A 22,252-nucleotide genomic window follows, 5' to 3' on the forward strand; every position below is an offset into this window, starting at 1 on the left:
TCTTACGCTTGGATAAAGATAACTAGAATTAGGAGCTTTTCAAGGGCAAGAGCAAAGTTAATACTCACTTAAATGAATGCCTTGGTAACCAAATCTTATTATAACTCCAACTCAGCATTTAGTTGGAGTCCATTGTGGAATGGGGTCTTCAGTGGTCATTGTGAAGGTGTTTGGAGTCCCAAAATATCTTCAGACAACCATATATATATTTTTTTACATAAATAGGATTATATGTACAGTTATGAATTTTTTTCTTATATCTTTATCTTTTAAAAATATAAATTTGTGCTTTCTTTGCAACTGCATAGTATTCCATAAACCATCCTTTAGTCTATTTTTATTTTGTGAATGTGCACATGGTATCTTACCTGAATGCATAAAGATGATCATTATGTGCCTTTTTTTTTTTTTTTTTTTTTTTTGAGACGGAGTCTCGCTCTGTCGTCCAGGCTGGAGTGCAGTGGCGTGACCTCGGCTCACTGCAACCTTAGCCTCCTGGATTCAAGCGATTCTCCTGTGCCTCAGCCTCCCGAGTAGCTGGGATTACAGGCATGTGCCACCACACCCAGCTAATTTTTGTAGTTTTAGTAGGGACAGGGTTTCGCCATGTTAGCCAGGCTGGCCTCGAACTCCTGACCTCAGGTGATCCGTCTGCCTCGGCCTCCCAAAGAGTTAGGATTACAGGCGTGAGGCACCGTGCCTGCCCATGTGCAATTTTTTTCTTTTTCCTCCTCCGTGCTGTGGATTTGCCATTTTTTGCTTTCACAAACTGCTGTTATAAATGTTGCATCCTAAGAACTGTTGGTTTTATTTACTATTCCAAGGGATAGATTCCAGCAGAATTGCTACATGAAAGAATATATATCTTGGTTAATTTGACCAAACCTCAACTGCTACATTAAATTACTTGAATTTTTTAAACCCATAAACAATTGTGTAATGAATATACTTGCACATATGTTTTTGAACCCTAGTCTCATTATTTCCCTCGAACAAATTCTCATGGGAAAATTACTGAACTAATTATTTTAATTATTATTATTATTATTTTTTTGAGACAGTCTCGCTCTGTCGCCCAGGCTGGAGTGCAGTGGCGCAATCTCGGCTCACTGCAAGCTCCGCCTCCCGGGTTCGTGCCATTCTCCTGCCTCAGCCTCCCGAGTAGCCGGGACCACAGGCGCCCGCCACCACGCCTGGCTAATTTTTTGTATTTTCAGTAGAGGCGGGGTTTCACCATGTTAGCCAGGATGGTCTCGATCTCCTGAGCTCGTGATCTGCCCGCCTCGGCCTCTCTTTTAAATATTTTTTTAAAATAATCTTTGCCAATCTACTAGGTTAAAATGATAGCCCCCCCCACCTCCCTTTTTTTTTTTTTTTCTCGAGACAGAGTCTCGCTCTGTCACCCACGCTGGAGTGCAGTGGTGACATCTTCGCTCACGGCAACCTCCACCTCCCGGGTTCAAGTGATTCTCCTGCCTCAGCCTTCCAAGGAGCTGGGATTACAGGCGCCCGCCACCAAGTCTGGCTAATTTTTGTATTTTTAGTACAGGCAGGGTTTCACTATGTTGGCCAGGCTAGGCTGGTCTCAAACTCCTGACCTCAAGTGATCTGCCTACCTCGGCTTCCCAAAGCGCTGGGATTACAGGCATGAGCCACCACGCCCGGCCTCAGCCACACTCATTGTTCAGCATTAGAGTCTTTCTTTGTCTTCAGTCTCTTCCAAATGCTTCTCAATTCCACTGGAAGCAGATAACTATGATGTAGGAGTTTTCCTTTCTTTTATTCTCTTAGCCTTGTTTCTAAATCTCTAAATCTAAATGGGCAATGTGGATTCCTTCAGGCCTGCAAGTCTCTCATTTGTTTCAAAATATTTTATTATTTCATTTTCTCCTTAAAACATAAGGCTTTTCTTTTTATTCATTGCTTGAGATTCTTATAAGCAGGATGCTTACACAGATTTGAGATAATGTATTCAATACGCTTATCATAAAATAAACAAACTCAGAAGAACAGCTTGCACACTGTTAGAGCAATGCATATGGATGCACTGGGGCAAGAGTAAGAAGATGGCATGGGTGTGTGTTACGCATAGGTCATTTAGCAGTGTTTTCAGTGTTTCACAGTAATGCAAAGCACGGTCATCTCTTGGAAAATCACAACTTATTTTGGCAATTTTATTACTCTTTTTACTGTTCCTACCACATGGGAACAAATTTTCATGTTAAAGATATGTATAACAGGCCAGGCGCGGTGGTTCATGCCTGTAATCCCAGCACTTTGGGAGGCCAAGGTGGGTGGATCACTTGAGGTCAGGAGTTTGAGACTAGCCTTCACAACATGGCAAAACCTCGTCTCTACTAAAAATTAGCTCGGCGTGGTGACGGGCACCTGTACTCTCAGCTAACTGGGAGGCTGAGGCAGGAGAATCGCTTGAACCCGGGAGACAGAGGTTGCAGTGAGCCGAGATTGCACCACTGTACTCCACCCTGGGCGACAGAGTAAGACCCTGTCTCCAAAAAAAAAAAAAAAAGATACATGTAACAAAACTAAAATAGATGCACACACATAAATAAATAAACATATATATATACACAGTACACTACACACATACACACACCAAGCACTTTTACCATGGGGTTGATAAAGGCTAGGATTACAGGCGTGAGCCACCGTGCCTGGCCGAGAACACATATTAAAAGTACTTGGGATTATGCTAGGTGCTTAGTAAATGCTTAATACATATTATATATTGTTATTATATGTAGTTTAGGTATCTGTTTGCTTAAAAATTTGCAGCATGAATGTAAGGAACTATTCATTTTATTTTGCCTCTTCTTTCAATGACAAATCATTTGTGTTTTTTGCTGCAGCCCTAGGAAATCTCTTGCTTCTCCCCATCCCCTGTACTGATACTGAGTGTCTGCCCTACTAAAGGAATATAAAATTCAAATCGTAACAACATGACTGCATTTTCAAGGACCTTGTGAATAACAATTATTCACACTTATGTAGTACTTTACAGTTTACAAAGAGATTACATCTATTTGACTTACAGCAAACTTGTGAGCTAAATAAAGATGATATTAAGATTTTCTCCCTCTTCTAGATGGTGTATTAGTTTGCTAGGACTGCTGTAACAAATTACCACAGACTGGGTGGCTTGAGCAGCAGACATTTATTTTCTGAAAGTTCTGAAGTCTATAAGTATCTGATCAAGTTGTTGACAGGGTTGGTTTCCTTTGAGGCTTCTCGTCTTGGCTTGCAGACGGCTGTCTTCTCCCTGTGTCTATACCTGGTCTTACCCCTGTACAGCCTATGTACTAATCTCCTTTTCTTATGAGGATATCAGTCATATTGGATTAAGGCCCCCTAATAACCTCATTTTAACTTAATTACCTCTTTAAAAACCATATCTCCAAATATCGCATTCTGAGGCACTGTGGAGTAGCACTTCAGCATATGAATTTGAGGGTAACACAAATTCCACACATTAACAGATGGAAGAACTGAGTCTGTGAGGTCAAGTGTCTTGCCCAGGCTCAGAGCACAGTCAGGACTTGTTTCTGTACTAAACACCTAAGCAACAAGGAAACTTCTAATTTTCACTTTCTAATATATCATGGAATTTTTTCCACATTAATGAAGACACTTCTGCATAATCCTTTTTAATATTACCTGTTTCCCATTGTGTGAACATAATTTATGTAAGCAATCCTGCATTGATCTAAGATGTTTCTTGCACTTTTTTAAAAAATATGCCTGGGAAACATAGCGAGACCCTGCCTCTGTAAAAGAAAAAAAAATTATCCAGGAGTGGTGGCGAGCACCTGTAGTCTCAGCTACTCAGGAGGCTGAGTTGGGAAGATTGCTTGAACTCAGGAGTTCAAGGCTGCAGTGAACTCTGATTACACCACTGTGCTCCAGCCTGGGCGACAGGGTGAGACCCTGTCTTAAAATAATAATAATAACAACAATAATCCTAATTCTACTATGAGCATCCTTGTAATTAAATATTTGCCACTAACCTTTATCATTTTGTGAAGATGAATTCCTAAAAGTAGAATTGTTGAATCACACATTATGCGGCTTTTAAAGATACTTCTACTTACTTTTTTTAAGAGTAAGTATTGCACCTCCTACAATAATCATGGTTAAATGTTAAGTAGTTATCTTTTTTATAGTAATGTTTTACATTCATGAGTCTACACATCCGTACACATGCACGGATATATCTCAGATAGTTTGGATATTGCAAAATTAATCAAGGAAGGACTAGAGAAATTATTGTGAATTCTGGAGGAGGCTGACTCATTAATTTCACGAGTGGATCTCCAACTCCAACACAATGTTTGGCACTGAGAAACCCTCATTGAATATTTGATGAATATCTGAATGATAATCTAAGAATATAGTGCCTTACATTTGCCTAAAAATAATCTATTTATCTTTGCTGCCCCTGGGAGAGATGGTAAAGTTGTAACTACTGGCAAAACAGGATTTCATTTTGTTTTAACACTAACAAAACATGCTTACGTTCTAGATCAGAGGGCTTAAAGTAACTGTTAGCAATAGGCTTAAAAATACCCACACAATGGAAGTGTTATTTTAAAAAATAATTTATAGACTGTATAGAACATCACTAATGAATTCAGCTTTCAAGAGCAGGAAAAAGGTCACTGCTTTAATCCTGTTAATTGCCTTTATTCTGGCTCTAGAAATTTTAGAAGTTCTAAATTATAAGTTCATTGCAAATATTCTTATTTGATTATTTGGCTCATCTAACGGCAAAGGAATAGAGGAGGTTTCCATGGGTTGGCAAATAAATAATTACCTGTCATATTTTCAGATTCTCCCAATGAATTGTTACCATTTTCATTGCATTTGCAAATGTAGCATCACAAAATTTCCATTGTTTTTTCAATTTTTTTGTTTTCTATTTCTCATAATCTATAAAATATTCAGCAGCTCAATTTAAAATAGAGAAATAACAAAAACACATTAAGCTTTAAAATTGCAGCTAAACACATTAATTTGGTGTAAAATGCTATAACCTAAAATCCTTTCTTTCTTTACTCATTGAGTGCATACTATGCTTGAAGCATTATGCTAAAAACACAGAACTACAGATGTGTTACGTTCTAAATTCCAACTGTTTGACAATTTGCTTTTTTTTAGCATAGAATTGGTTTCTTCATCTCTAAATGTTTTGTGGGATTATTACTGCTTTTTAACTTCCCTTTCTTTATTCATTAAGGTTTTCCCCACTGTTTTATTATTTGATTTGTGTATAGGTAAATAATCATTCTACCCGTTTTACTTTCTTTTCTTCTGTTCTACCTTTTATTACTTACTGAGTTGACTGTTTCATGTGTCTTCCATTGTGTTTTCTCACCTATTTTCCTGATTTTTTTTCCTTTTAAGTACTGTATTAGTGACTTTGGGGAGGACAACTAACTCATGGAAAATGTTTATGTCTACCTTAGCTCTAATTCAAGTTCTCTTGAAGGCAGCTTTGACCTAAATTAATGGACTCTAAACTCTTTTGATCAGATACTCCATCAGTAAAAAAATGTTTGAACACTCCCCCTAATATATGAGTATATATTTATGTACAAATGATATACATGTAATATACATTTATGAATATAAATAATTATATAATGTATGATTTAAAAACAAAAGTTGACAATGGAAATTAACAAAGGATGAGATTAAAATATATATATTGATGTTCGAATACTTTTTCTCTGAGCATCAATGGATCATCTTGTGCACCCACTGTGGAGGCCACTAGCTTGGGCTTTACCCTTGTCAGACAAGTAAGGAAGTTACTGAGTGTCCTATTTGCTCTAGTCCCTTTTAGAATATTCTTGGGAAAATGATGACGATAACTTCGAGATTCATATTTGGAACCCAGAACATTGGGCTTAACAGTAATATATGTGCCTTGAAAAAATCAAACATTACAGAACTATACAATGAAGAAAGTGAAAGTCTCCCATTTTTCCTACTATCTAAAGAAAACCATTGTAATTGTTTGGTTATTGGCCTCCAAATTTTTTTTTTATGAATTTTTTAAAATGAACATATTAACATATATTATTATCTTCTTTAACCAAAATGTGGTCATTCTCATTTATACAAGTTGTTTCATTACTTAATTTTCCAAGGATATCTTCTGTGTTGATAAAAAGAGACTGTTGTTTTAAAAGGATGCATGGACCAGATGCAGTGGCTCATGCCTGTAATTCCAGCATTTTGTGAGGCCAAGGCAGGCAGATCTTTCAAGCCCAGGAGTTCAAGACCAGCCTGGCAACATGGTGAAACCACCATCTCTACAAAAAATACAATAATTTGCCGGGATTGTTGGCTCCTGCCTGTAGTCCCAGCTACTTGGGAGGCTAAGGTGGGATGTTTGCTTCAGCCTGGGAGATCAAGGCTGCAGTGATCCATGACTGCACCAGTACACTCCGGCCTGGGTGACAGAGTGAGATCTTGTCTCTAAAAAATAATAAATAAATAAATAAATAAAAGATGCATGTATTCCATTATATGATGTATCTTATTTAATAAGTACTTATTCATACTCATTCCCAATGTTTTACTCTCATAAACAATGGTACAATAAACATTCATGTACGTATATTTTTGCATTCTTCCCTGAGTGTTTTCGTAAGATAAAAGTGGAATTCTGGGTGTAAGGATATGAAATGTTTTTGGAACAATAAAATTTTCCATTGATATTACTTAATTGCCCTCCAAAAGATAGCAGTAATATCCTCCCCAAAAGATTGGCTGCTTATTTTCCGACATCCTCTTTAGCACTAAAAGCTATTAGTGTTTCAATGTTCTTTTTGGTCTGGAATGAAAAAACAAATTTTACTTGTTTTAATTTGCCTTTGTTTAATTGTTAATGTGACTGAGGATTCTTTTATATATTGGTCACATATTTACGGGAGCAATAATTTTTTGTTGTTTCTATTTTTAACTTTTCATTATGGAAATTTGCAGGCATACACAAAAGAAACATCATGCTTTAAAAATTGTCAGCGTTTTTTGCCAAACCAAGATGTCATATTATTTTATATAGGAAGTAGGATTGGAAGATGTCATTTAATGCCCTTTTGACCTGGGCACTCACTCCTAATTCCTTGGCTTTCCATAACAAGTTGTGAACTGTCTTGCTGCAGTGAAAACGTAGTTGCTGATTTAGATCACCAGAGGGCAGACCATGGGAAAAAAGGAAAGGAAATCAACATCAACCGAGATCCTGCTTCAGTGTGACCCAGAGGTCTTAGGGAGCTTGCTCTCCCATTAATATTGGAGAGGAGGGGAGATTAATCAGAGGCATTGTTTTAAACCATAGTAATGCATTTAATTATCTGATAGTAATATATTTAATTATCTGAGAGTAATGTATTTTATTATCAGATAAAATATCTATGTTTTCTCATGAATTTCTAATCATTCTTTTATGGCCTCCAAAAATAATGTTTTAATTAGAATTGCATCAAATCTGTAAGACAGTTTGAAAAAAAAAAGGTCCTTATGATATTTATTTTTCCTGTTGAAGAATATGGTGTTTTCCCTATTTAAGTCTTCATTTGTATCTCTCAATCAGCATTGTAGTTTTCCTTATAAAGATCATGCATATCACTCATTTTGCTTGGGTGAGTTTATTTTACATATATTCTAATTGGGTTTTGATGATTTTACAGAAATATACTGATTTTAGCAGCATTAACATTTAATATCTTTTTTTTTTTTTTTTTTTTGAGACAGAATCTCGCTCTGTCTCACAGGCTGGAGAGCAGTGGCAATATCTCGGCTCACTGCAAGCTCCATCTCCCAGGTTCATGCCATTCTCCTGCCTCAGCCTCCCAAGTAGCTGGGACTACAGGCACCCGCCACCACGCCCGGCTAATTTTTTGTATTTTTTAGTAGAGACGGGGTTTCACCGTGTTAGCCAGGATGGTTTTCACCGTGTTAGCCAGGATGGTCTCAATCTCCCGACCTCGTGATCCGCCTGCCTTGGCCTCCCAAAGTCCTAGGATTACAGGCATGAGCCACCGTGCCTGGCCAATATCTGTGTTCTTTTGTTAATTATAGTAGTTATGAGTTGATTCTTCTTAATTTTCTTGCTATGCAATCATATATTCTAAATAATATTTTTTTTTGTTTTTGCCTTTCCACTGTTTCTCTTTTTTCTGTTTTGTATTTTATTACAGTCACTAAAGATGATAAACAATGTGAAATGTTTAATAATGATGATAAAGAATGAATCTTTAGGCCAGGCACAGTGGCTCACACCCTATAATCCCAGCACTTTGGGAGGCCAAGGTGGGAGGATTGCTTCAGCCCAGGAGTTTCAGACCAGCCTGGGAAACATTTTGAGATCCTGTTCCTACAGAACATACAAATAAAATCAGCCGTGCGTGGTGTGCATCTGTGGCCCCAGTTACTGGGGAGGCCGAGGTAGGTGGATCCCTTGAGCCCAGGAGGTGGAGGCTGCAGTGAACTGTGATTGCACCAGGGCACTCCAGCCTGGGTGTCAAAGGGAGACTCTGTTTCAAAAAAAAAAAAAAAAAAAAGACAAAAGAATACATCTTTACCAGGTATAACTGACTTTTTAAAATTTGTAAGAAAGGCTGGGCATGGTGGCTCACGCCTGTAATCCCAGCACTTTGGGAAGCTGAGGCAGGCGGATCACCTGAGGTCAGGAGTTCAAGACAAGCCTGGCCAACATGGTGAAATCCCGTATCTACTAAAAATAAAAAAATTAGCTAGGTGTGATGGTGCAAGCCTGTAATCCCAGCTACTCAGGAGGCTGAGGCAGGAGGATCACTTGAACCTGGGAGGTGAAGGATGCAGTGAGCCGAGATCATGCCACTGCATTCCAGCCTGGGTGACAAGAGCAAAACTTCGTCTCAAAAAAAAAAAAAAATTGTAAGAAATACTCTTCATTATGCTTATTTTAATTTTTTTTTTTTCACCCAGCCTGGGCAACAGAGCAAGTCTCTTTGTCTCAAAACAAAGACAAAAAAAGTTTTTGTAGAGATGGGGGTCTCACTGTGTTACCCAGGGTGGTCTTGAAGTCCTGTGCTCAAGCAGTTCTCCCACTTTGGCCTCCCGAAGTGCTGGGATTACAGACATAAGCCACCTTGCCCAGCCCAGGTTAAGGTTTTAATGTATTTTTGAACTGTTCGCTGGCATTTTAACTATTTTATATCTAATATTTATAGTAGGATTTGTCTTACTAAAATTTTTTGGTGTATCACATCTTTATTGAATTATAGTGTCAGAGCTATGTTTAGCTCATAAGAGAACTAGATAATATACAATTATTTTCTCTTTTGTTCCAGAAAAATATATAATGATTTTTATCCATGTCAGTATTATTTATATATTCCTAAGGCATTTCTGAAAAGAATGCTGTTTTTAAAATTTAAAAGTGGTAAATAAATAAATGTTTATATCACAGTAGAGACATTTTATAATTCAAAACCCTTAACTGTTAATGGAGGTTTTTTTTTCTACCCCAACATGTTAAAGAAGTGCCTACCAAACCCATTATAAAAGATTATTTCTGTCTGGGTGTGCTATGGGTTATACTATTGTAGAAAGCAGACAAAATCCTTTATTTTCCTCAGCTGTTCTGCTCAGTCATGGAAAGAATAAAATGATGCCTAGTGATTCACTATCTGAAATGTTATACCAAGTCAAAAGTTGCTGCATATTTACTTTTCACAAGAAGCTATTGCATTTCTTAGGTGCTGGAAGATAATAGCCACAATAAGCCATTACATTTCTTACTAGCTTATAGATAATAAAATTCCAAGGAAGTCTTTCTTGGAAGAAAAAAGGCAGTAAAGAATTTGACCCTTGTTTTATCTAGTTGTATATCTTGCCTCTAAAAGTAACTTTTCAAGCCAGCAAGGGTGTGTAAGTAAAGAAAAAGAAAAGAAAAATAGAAGTAACTCATAGCATGGATAATTAAAAAGTAGTTGTGATAAACTTCCAGGTAAGTAATATTGATAAAGCTTAATTATGACCCTTTCACTCAAAACTGGTCATACTCCATGACAGCATCAACAGAACTTTGTACCATGATGAAAATGTTCTATTTCTGTGTGTCCAATGTGTCTCTGTGTCCAGTGTGGCTCTTGAGAGCTTGAAATATGGCTTGTACAACTGAGAAACTGAGTTTTCTTTTAATTTAATTTAATTTATTTATTTATTTTGAAATGGGGTCTCGCTCTGTTGCCCAGGCTGGAGTGCAATGGCACAGTCTCAGCTCACTGCAACTTCTGCCTTCTGGGTTCAAGCGATTCTCCTACCTCAGCCTCCCGAGTAGCTGGGATTACAGGTGTGCGCCACCACGCCCGGCTAATTTTTGTATTTTTAATAGAGACAGGATTTCACCATGTTGTCCAGGCTGGTCTCGAACTCCTGACCTCAGGTAATCCACCCACCTCGGCCTCTCAAATTGCTGGGATTATAGGTGTGAGGCACCGTCCCGGCCTATTTAATTTTAATTAATTTGAATTTAAGTAGTCACACGTGGCTAGTAGCTACCATATTGGACAGTGCAGCTTCAAAGTATGAAATTTACTCAGTATGATGAGTACATTAAAAACTCAGAATGTTTCACCACTAAACCTGTCCTTACTATGCATAAATAATTTTCATTTCCAATATTTTGACAATTGAGAATCAGTATCAGTCTCTGCTCATGTCTCCAAAATTATTTATACTGGCACTTTAACAATTTGGTTTGACACTTACTTCCTATCTGAGCCTCTTTATTTTGCCATTCTGAGAAGGATCTGTTTTTCCCACCTTTGGCATTTTGTTGCTGCTGTTTCCCTTTGTTAACATGCTTTTAGCTCTGTCTGTACTTTTGCATCTAATCCTGCTGAATTTTTGCTATTTTTTTAATAGGTGATTTGGTTTAAATACTGGACATGAACATTTTGCCATGTATAAATTATAGATAATTATATCAAAAAATGATCTTGGGTAAGCAGGTGAATCGCTTGAACCCAGGAGGCGGAGGTTGCAGTGAGCCGAGATCATGCCACCGCACTCCAGCATGGCGATAGAGCGAGACTCAGTCTCAAAAAAAAAACAAAAGAGAGAAAAAAAAAGAGTTTACCAGGCCAGGCATCCCAGCACTTTGGGAGAGTGCCAGTTATATCCATCTCCACGGGTTCCCTGAACATATCATTCTTATGACTAGTTATCTCCTCCACTCTAGAATCTAAGGAATGGTTTACAACTATTTATGGGTTCTTGTGTCTAATCTTTAAATTGTATTCTTATTTTGTTGAGCATCCAGGGACATATTAGTTAATCATTTAGTCCTGGCTGTCTTGTGATTTTTAAAAATGCCTTTGACGGTCGGGTGCAGTGGATCAAGCCTGTAATCCCAGCACTTTGGGAAGCTGAGGTGGGCAGATCACTTGAGCCCAAGAGTTTGGGACCCTCCCGGGCAACACGGGGAAACCCTGCCTCTACAAAAAATACAAAAATTAGCTGAGCGTGGTGGCATGCACCTATACTCCCAGCTACTTGGGAAGCTGAGGCAGGAGAATCACTTGAACCCAGGTGGTGGAGGGCGCAGTGAGCCAAGATTGAGCCACCGCCCTCCAGCCTGGGCGATAGAGCGAGAACTTGTCTCAAAAAAGAAAAAAAAAAAGGTTTACAAAAAAAATTTTAATGAGAACTGTAAGAATAGAACCAACACTTTAGTACTGAAATTACACCCATATCATTGAACTACTTTTCAAAGATGAATCCATTGTACTAATCCATTACCATAATTACACTTTTTTAAAAACTCACTAAAACTATGCACTTCAGTAAACACCAGTTTTCCATGTAGTATCCACAACCATATCCATTATTACTGAAACTTTAAGATTTGGTGTTTATACTATTGTAAGAATCCTGTGTATGTTGCTTCTTGTATTTCTATAGGAGTATAAATGTATATTTAAAACACATTGTGGTTACTTGTTAGCTCGCAAGTAGGGAAAAATACAAATTTTAAAAAGCCTTGCAGGCCAGGCATAGTGGCTCATGCATGCAATCCCAACACTTTGGGAGGCTGAGGCAGGAGGGCAGGAGGATGGCTTGAGACCAGGAGTTTGAGACCAGCCTGGGTAACATAGCAAGTCAGACCTCCCTCAGCCCCCACCACCGCTCGTCTCTACAAAAAAAATTATTTAAATATGTGCTTGGAGTGGTGGCATACACCTGTAGTCCCAGCTCCACAGGAGGCTGAGGAGGAAGGAAGGCCTGAGCTCAGAAGTTCAAGGCTGCAATGAGCACAGTGAGCCATGATCCATGATGGCGCCACTGCTTTCCACTCCAGGCAACAGAGCAAGAGCCTGTCTCAAAAAAAAAAAAAAAAAAAAAAAAAAAGGATTTTGGTTTCAAATGACCTAATAGGATAAAGGAATTATTTCAATGAGTTATCTTTTGATTAACAGATCTCAAAGTACCATTTTTAGAGAGGTTGGAGAGAGGCTGGACCAACCATTCATTTGATGCTGAAACTTCATCATTTAATAAATGAATTCATCCTTTAAGTCATTATCTTCAGTAGTTAGGAATAATGGTAGCTGCCTAAATATAAAAAACCAAAAGCTAAGCTAATTTTAAATGAAATTATATGTGACTGCAATCCAGCTATTGAAAACGTTGAAATATTGGACTGGCTGAATATGTAATAGTTCAAACTCAAGTTTTAAAATATATTTTTCTATCATGGAGAAAATTGCCTATTTAGATTTTTTTTTTTTTTTTGAGATAGGATCTTGCTCTGTTGTCCAGGCTAGAGTGCAGTGGTGTGATCTCAGCCCACTGCAGTCTCCTTCTCCTGGGTTCAAGCAATTGTCATGCCTCAGCCTCCCGAGTAGCTGAGATTACAGGCATGCACCACCACACCCAGCCAATTTTTTGTATTTTTAGTAGAGACAGGGTTTTGCCATGTTGGCCAGGCTGGTCTCTAACTCCTGACCTCAAGTGATCCGCCCACCTCGGCCTCCCAAAGTGCTGGGATTACAAGCATGAGCCACCATGCCTGGTCCCAATTCTTGATAAAATATAATCTTACTACCTTAATGCTCCTCTTTTATTTATGTATATGTTTATTTATTTATTTTTACTACGCTACTCATGGCATCTGAAACTCACCAATTTATAATTTATGATATAAAATTTCTGCTTGCATTTTTCATAGAAAAATATTTTGTTAAAATAATAATGTGAACACAAAAAATAATATAAAACATGAGATAATCCTTGTTATTTTTGTATGTATTTTTTAAATTAACGTAGCCAGGAGTAGTGACTCATGCCTGTAATCTCAGCACTTTGGGAGACCAAGGCGGGAGGATCACTGGACTCCAGGAATTTGAGACCAGCCTGGGAAACAGGGCAATACCATGTCTCTACAAAAAATACAAAACATTAGCTGGGCCTGGTGGCACGTGCCTGTAGGTGCATGCCTGTACTCCCAGCTACTCAGGAGGCTGAGATGGGAGGATCATCTGAGCTGGGGAGTTCAAGGCTGCAGTGAGCCGTGAATGTGCCACTGCACTCCAGCCTGGGTGACAAAATGAGACCCTGTCTCAAAAAAAAAAAGTTAATGTAATGTTAAATCATTTTTTATGATAGCTGGGGATATTAGCTATTCTTACCTGTTTATTCTTTTTGATAAATTTCAGAATTATTTTGTCAAGTTCTCCCAAATTATTTTTTATTGGGATTTTTCTCTATGCATATTAATTCATTGGTGGGAGAACGACATTATTAAAATAGTAGTCTTCTAAAAATATGATATTGCTTTTCTTGTACTTTATACTTTTCAGAACAATCTCTGGCTTTCTTCATATTGGTGATATATTTTCTCTCAAAGTTCATTAACTTATTCACGTCTGCTGCTATTGTAAATTAGGATTCCTTTTTAATTACTTATTTCAAACTGAGTATTTTTGGTACCTGTGAATGGCATTTAATTTATACATTAATATTTTATAGGTACTCTATATATTTTATTTATGTTTTTTCCTTATTTATGTTTATTATCTTATTTCCAAACATTTTACTAAGCTTTTTAGTCTCCCACAAAATGGAAATTTTGTTTATTGTCCATTTGCTTAATCAAAAGTTATACCGACTTTTGGACTTTGGGGACTCAAGGGAAACGGTTGGAGGCGATGAGGAAAAGACTGCAAACTGAGTACAGTGGCATAGTGCTTAGGTGATGGGTGCACCAAAATCTCAGAAATCACCACTAAAAAACTTATTCATGTAACCAAACACCACCTGTTCCCCAAAAACCTATGGAAATAAAAAATAAAGAGTTATACCTACTTTTTATGCTATGTTCATTAAAGTTTGAAACTCACTGGAGTTGTGAGCACTGGGGTTATCACATATAGACAAAGGGCTCCTGCCTGCAGAGTTAGAAGAACAGTAGGAAAACATTCCAGAAAATCTGTAAATCAATTAAGAAACAGTAATTTATGAATCTCTTAATTGATTTACAGATCAGTTAAGAAATACATAATCAATTAAGAAAGACATAATTTCTGTAAGTGTATGTGCACAGAGATTTAAGGGTGTATAGAGATTTTGTTACAGGAAGTTACCTTAAGAGTGTTCAATATGTATTGACATAAACTTCTGAAACTTTTAAAAATTTTTGTATATTTTTAATTATTGTTTTAGAGATGGGGTCTCACTATGTTGCCCAGGCTGGTCTTGAACTCCAGGGCTCAAGCAGTCCTGCTACCTTGTCCTCCAAAGGGCTGGGATTACAGGCATGAGCCACTGCGCCCCACCCAAATTCTGAAACTTTTGAAGAGGTTATTGGTATGTTGATGTTTGGGGAATAAATTAGGCATTTAATATTAATTGAATGAATGAAGAATTCAATGAATGAATATATGTAGCACTTTGCTATGCCCAGAGGGTACAATGATAAGCGAAAACAGATCTGACAGAGAGAGAGACGTTAAGTAAAGACCAAGGTAAATGCATCATCTGGTCCTGGAGAAAAGAATTTGAGGAGCCCAGAAATTTTGGCAGCCACAGGCACCCTCCCCAATGTAGCCTTAACCACCCAGAGGAAATCTAACCCTAATGGACACTATTCGCTTTGGGGTTTCCCATCCAAGTCCCTGGTTTGTGAAACAAAAGCCAGAAATACTCCTACTGGACACAGTTGTCAAACAGATGACGACCTGGGTAGGAGAGTGCCTACACCACCACTCCACCTTCAGTTAGGTGCCTAAACCTTCTATTGCCTGGCCAATTTCCTTCCTCACTTGCAAGTCGCTAAATATTCCCAACGACTTTTCAAGGAACCAGCAGAGCCTGAGACCTCAGTCAGGTATCCCTGAACAGCGGGTGAACCTAGCTATTCGTACTGCCCAAAAGCCAAGGAAGTCCACTGTTGCCTATAGCCACTTTCCAGGGTGCCCAAACCACACACTGGCTATGCCTTGTGCACCCCTGAAGCAGGAGGCAAACTCCATGATCCATTGCATTTGTGTGGAGCCTCAAGTGTTTAGGACTGAGAACTGCATAAAATTTGCTTGATAACAGTTTGGAGGGAAGACTGGTTTCCAGAAAAGCATTACACTATTTTCACTTATAAACACCTTGGTTTCCCAAAGCTTTGGTAGTTTTCTGAATACTCTGGTCTATAATCAGCCAGTCAGTCCCAATCAGGAAAACAAAAAACACTGTACATAATTCAAACACAAAGGGATTTAATTCTGGGAAATGGTTGCAAAGGCATTGGAAAGGCTAAAGGAGAAAGGGGGAGAAAGGAACGAATGCTGCCCAGAGATGAGAGAGCTGCTACCACTCTTAGGCTGGAGCCCTCTAGCTGCATTTGCTGCTGGAGGTTACGGTGTGGCCAGTGCCAATTCTCCACCTTCACAGAAGAGGCCCTATGTGACCAGAGCTGAATTGGCCACTGAGACACCTCCACCACTGGTGCCAGATCAGAATGGCGTCTTTCCTCCCACCAGTAACTCTCATTGGCCAAACTTGACTAGAAGCCAGTCGGTAAAGGATTCTGGGAAATGGAGTATACAGGCTTCCAGGCCCTGCAGTTATAAAACAGAGTGCAGAAAGGGAATGTGACATTGAGCCAAGAAATGTAACTGGCACAATAATATCAATCAGGCTGGGCATGGTGGCTTATGCCTGTAATTCCGGCACTTTGGGAGGGTGAGTCGGGCAGATCACTTAAGGCCCAGAGATCGAGACCAGCCTGGCCAACATAGTCTCTACTAAAAGTAAAAAAATTAGCTCGGCGTGGTAGTGCATGCCTGTAATTCCAGCTACTAGGGAGACCGAGGCAGGAGAATTGCTCAAACCCAGGAAGCAGAGGTTGCAGTGAGCTGAGATTGTGCCACTGCACCCCAGCCTGGGCAACAGAGCAAGACTCCATCTCAAAAAAAAAAATTAATTAAAAGAATGTTAAATAATTTTTAATCAGTTACATTTGATAGGAAATTCTGAATGACTGAACAAATATAAAACATTAATCACTTCCCAATCATTTCTTGGGAAATCTTACTGTTGAGGTTTATTAGGATGGCAGTAATACACCTACTATGTGCCCACAAAAATTAAAAATTTTTTAAAAAAAGGATGGCAGTAACACAAGACCAAGATAGGTAGTTAAGGATGGATGAGAAAAGGAAAAATGATGAAAAGCAGCCTGGATTTTGAAAAAGACTCCATTTTTTCCAATTAGAAAGCATTTTGTCTTCAAAATTGAGGATGGGGATAGAGGAGCAACAACTGAAACCTTTCCTTTTGTCTAAGTGGCAAAAGCCAATGAGATTCCTAAGAAAAAAAAATCTAGCTTACTAATTATATGTAAAGTCTCCTTTATAATGGAAGAAGAGCAAGTCACCAAAAATACAAAAGCTAGATTAAATTAGCATCCTTCAATGTCTTTAGACAACTGAGCAAAACAGCATAATAGAGTTATGTCCCAAGATTAACTTCCTTTTCATATACCACTCAGGCAGATCCACAAGCATTTGTAAAAGGCTCACATTACCATCATTTGATACCTGATGTGGAATTTTTTAAAGCTTCTTTTTATTTCCTCCACCCTCACTCTGATTCATAAAGTGCTTCGTTAGAGTTCACTGAGGTTTTGTGGCCAGAATTAAATGATTCGAAAATGAGTTAATTCCTATTTTGTTAGTTAGCATCAAAAGCATTCAATGAGCAATGCTGAGCAGAAGGATTGCACTAATGGTAAACATGCATAGATCGTTTCAAAGATTGTTTTGAAAATTCTACTGTATAGTAGAGCACATTTAATTTTAAAAGAACTTAAAACACTAGTTTTTAAAATAAGCTTTTCTCATTTCCAGGGCATATGTGTATGTGCACAGACATCCTATATCTATAAGTATATTTTGTGAGATGCTATTCTGAAATGCTGTTCCAGAGACTTTTTCCAGAATTATGAAACAGTTTAGAATTATAAAAGTTGGGATGGCTTTCTGGAACCTTTTTATTTTTTAAAAGCTGTCACTTGCTGTCATCATAAAACGCCTAATATTACCAATGGAAATTAATATTGATATAGGTATTAAAATGAGCTCGTCTATACATTTACATTTTTCACTTGTGATAAAAAGAAGAACATTTCTGTTATATACTTTTCTTAAGTTTGTGCACAATTCTCTCTTAGTTCTCCTGGGTCCGAGGTAGTCAACCCATTTCACAGTTAAACCTTCTAGGAAAATACCAGAGATGTGAAAGCAATGGATTGAGTTATATTTGTGAAGCGTAAACTTTCCCCTCTCTCCTCTTAGAAGGGATAGGGCAAACATTCAAGACACATTCATGGAATGCTGCAATGGAGACTCCAAATGGGTGATTTCACAGGTGACCTGTTTTCAGTTCCACTCTGGCAGGATGCACAGGTGTGGCTGTGCTGATTGTTCAGATAATGAAACTTTTCCATACCCATTGTGACAGGCAGAATCATGGCCTCCAAAAATGCCCATTCCCTAATCCTCTGGAATCTGTGAAAATGTTCCTTTACATGGCGAAAGGGACTTTGCAAATGGGGTTAAGATTAAGGATCTTGAAATGGAGAGAGTACTCTGGATTATCCAGGTGGGCCCAATCTAATTACATGGATCCTTCAAAGTGGAGGACCTTTCCCAGCTGCAGTCAGAGGGAGTGATGTGACTATGGGAAAAGGATCAGAGGGAGATGCAATGTTGCTGGCTTTGAAGACGGAGGGAATGGACCATGAATCAAAGAATGTGGGCAACTTCTAGAAGCTGAACAAGGCAAGGAAACCTATTCTTCTTTAGTGCACCTGAAAAGTAATACAGCCATGTCAACACCTTCATTTTAGATCAGTGAGACCTGTGCCTGACTTCTGACTTAAAGAACCGTAAGATAATAAATTAATGTTATTTTAAAGCACTAAGTTTGTGGTAATTTGTTACTGCAGCAATAGAAAACTGATACACCCATAAAGTCACTGCACCAACTCCCCCTAGTCCTCGGCCATCCTGACCCTTCCCTTAGGGCCCTCAGTCTAGCATAAAAGGAGTAACCCCTGGCATAGCAGGATTCCAGTATTGCAGCCAGCTTTCATTCTGACTGGGCTATGACTAAGCATTACCAGTTGTGAAATATTTTGAGCATCACTTGATCACAAGGGGCAAAGTCAGCAACTTTCAAACTTTTTTTTTTCCCTTCTCCACCTACAGTAAAATATACATTTTAATCTCAACCCAGGACACACACATATTATAGAAATAAGACTAATATTTCATGAAACAGTACTTACCTACATGTACTGCACAATGATATTTTCAAATTCTACTCTTTTCTATTTTTTTTCTTACAGGGGCCATGCTAATCTTCGCTGTATCATTCCAATTTTAGTATATGTGCTGCCAAAGGGAGCACCTTTTCTATTTTTTAATGTAAATTATAACCCGTTAAACTGATTTTATGATTTACCAGTAGGTTTCTATCCTGAAATGAAAAACACTGACCTAGATCGTGACAAGTCTATGGTGAAGATGTACAGTGTCTGATACAGAATATTTTCCATTTTATTTTTTACAGAAGCATAAACATTTGTTCAGAATGTAAATTATTTCTATATATAACCATAATTCATTGTTGTTAAATATTATTTATTAATGTGCCAAATATGTATTTGCTTTCTCTCAGTGAATATCAAACCCATGGCAGTTTGGAAATCAAGCCTAATTGTAAGAGAGTGGGACCACAGCAGGGAGATGGAATGCTCTAGAAACCATTTTTAAACAAATAGATATAGTCATTGGCTACATGTATTTTATGTTCTGTTTTCTATTACCCAATTGTTTATTTCTGCTTTTGTTTTTAATATTTCCCTTTTTCTCACTTGCCTTTAAGAAATTACCCGTTTTCTAGCCAAGCGCGGTGGCTCACACCCGTAATCCCAGCATTTGGGAGGCCAAGGTGGGTGGATCACTTGAGGTCAGGAGTTTGAGACCAGCCTGGCCAACATGGTGAAACCCCATCTCTACTAAAAATACAAAATTTAGCTGGGCGTGGTGGCACCCACCTGTAATCCCAGCTACTCAGGAGGCTGAGGCAGGAGAATCGCTTGAATCTGGGAGGTGGAGTTTGCAGTGAGCTGAGATCATGCCATTGCACTCCAGCCTGGGCAACAGAGTGAGACTCCGTCTCAAAAAAAAAAAAAAAAAAATTATCCATTTTCTTTTGTAGATTTTTAAAGTTTCATTTATTGCATTTCTCTTTCTTATTACTATTTATAGCTGCAGCATCATTTCAAGAACTTACACTTTGTTTCAGTATCCCCTTCGTTTAGTGGTCCTGGATATTTCCCTTACTTTCTTGGGAGTTTATGCATTTATAATTATGTTTGCTATAATGATAATGGAACTAGCTTTTCTGAGAGTTGGTAGCAAAAGGGTTTTAAGCTTATGCTATATAATAGTTAGCTTTCAGTAGGTTATGTTGCGGAACAACAACAACAAAAAATCACAGTGGCTTGACAATAACAAAGGTTAATTACTCATTCACTATACACACAGTGGTTATAGCTCTGTTCTAGGATCTTTATTCCAGGAGCAACCTTGATGCGGCACACGCAGACCTCACGTCTGAACCACCAGATGTCTCTTAAAGCTTCTGCTTAGATGTGGGGCATACATCACTTCTGCATACATTCCATAGGCAAAGCAAGTCATAAGGTTAACGTTTATGAAAATGGGTAAACATAATCCTTTTATACGGAGGACAGCAAATAATAGGGAAAAATAACATACTCTATCCCATGTTATCCCCCATAATGCTGCAACCAGAAAGGTTTATCCTTGCATCTCTGTCAAATCAAAACTCTGTTGTTGGATTATATTTGAGATTTACCTACCATTATAGCATTTATGTGTTCACTTGTAAATGTATCTTTAATCATGGTATAATGCTACTTATCTTCCTAAATGCTTTTTTGCTACAAAATCAACTGTGCTTATCATGTTTTTATAGGCCACACCAGGCTGTGGCTACTATAGGTTATAATAACATTAAGGGGACAGTATTTTTCTAGTTTCACCTATACCCACAGCAATGCAAAACCTCGTCTTTCCCTCAAAATTAATTACATGTGCTTCTGCAAAGAGTGCCCTGGTGCCCAGGATTCTTCTTGGTACATATCCAGACTGGGGCCCTAGTCTGTTAGGACCACAGCAGTGTTCCCTGTCACCTCCAGACCTCTACAGAACAGTGTTGCTTTGTACATCTCACTTTTAGAGAATCCAGGGATTTCACTCTTTCTAAAGTAATGGCTGTTTCTCTTTAGGGATTTGGCCCAAGGCCCTAGTTGCTAGGACACAGTTGGATTAAAAATATGATAAATATACATTGTACCATACTGAAAATTACTTCTGACAACCAAATTTTATATTTGAATATACCCATTACCCTCTCCCTCTTCCTCCCTCCTCTGCTGTTCATGCCCATAGATCTTCTAATAACCAATCCCACCCAGGAACTTCTGTGAAAACTGATAAAATTTAAACTCCAGGCATAATGAATTGTAAGTAATTCCCCTTTCTTTATTAAAATTTTCTTATCTTAAAACATTTTATCACAATAATTACATACATGAAAAAAACAATAATGTAATAGGGCTTGTAATGAAAAATAAAAAAGGTGTTCTACTGCCCCACCCTCTCCCACCCCTAACTGAACTTCTCAGAGGAAACCACTTTTAACTGTTGCTATTTCATGGCTTTCTTGTTCTCATTTTTTTGTTTGTTTGTTTTGTTTTTTGTTTTTTAAACAGACGGAATCTTGCTGTATTGCCCAGGTTGGAGTGCAGTGGCCATTCACGGGCACCATCATGGCTCACTGCAGCCTTGAACTCCTGGACTGAAGCAATCCTCCTGCCTCAGGCTTCCCAGTAGTTGGGACTACAAGTATCTGCCATCAGACCTTCCTACCAAGGCTTTCTGATGGTTACTTCTCTAATTCTAAATAATGGGCCTTTACTGCTATTTCTTGATTTACTGGTAAACACTGTAGTAGATGAGATTAATTCCCATCTTTTCATGTTCTCCCTCTTCCTCCTGCTATCTGTGCTTATACTGTTATTTTCACATTACAAAGGTTGACATAACCACATTTAAGTTTTTTCTGTTTTGTTTTTAGGCTACTGCTAAAAATTGAGGCTGGGCGCGGTGGCGCACGCCTGTAATCCCAGCACTTTGGGAGGCTGAGGTGGGCGGATCACAGGGTCAGGAGATCGAGACCATCCTGACTAATATGGTGAAACCCCTTCTGTACTAAAATTACAAAAAATTAGCCGGGCATAGTGGCGGGCACCTGTAGTCCCAGCTACTTGGGAGGCTGAGGCAGGAGAATGGTGTGAACCCAGGAGGCGGAGCTTGCAGCGAGCTGAGATCGTGCCACTGCACTCCAGCCTGGGCGACAGGGCAAGACTCCATCTCAAAAAAAAAAAAAAAAAAAAAAAAAATGGAAAACCACTAACAATCATTCACACGTTATAACTATGTAAATATTATTGACAGAAAAATTAAATACTAGGATTTTATTCTCCTCTCCACAGGGAGTCTACAGGTACTCTAAAACACTATTCAAGTTTAAGATTACAGAGTTTTAAATTTACAAGAAAAAAACGAACCACCCCTTCAAGAAGTGG

At 38.3% G+C, this 22,252-nt stretch overlaps 1 non-coding gene across 1 annotated transcript; it reads right to left on the reverse strand.

Annotated features, from left to right (window-relative positions):
* Window positions 1–18,874: 18,874 nt before the first annotated feature.
* On the reverse strand, window positions 18,875–18,981 carry LOC129030931 (U6 spliceosomal RNA). Its single transcript, XR_008500826.1, has one exon. It is a non-coding gene; the product is annotated as a U6 spliceosomal RNA (small nuclear RNA).
* Window positions 18,982–22,252: the final 3,271 nt, after the last annotated feature.

Source organism: Pongo pygmaeus, chromosome 12, assembly GCF_028885625.2.
Source record: "Pongo pygmaeus isolate AG05252 chromosome 12, NHGRI_mPonPyg2-v2.0_pri, whole genome shotgun sequence".
Classification (NCBI taxonomy): Eukaryota; Metazoa; Chordata; class Mammalia; order Primates; family Hominidae; genus Pongo; species Pongo pygmaeus.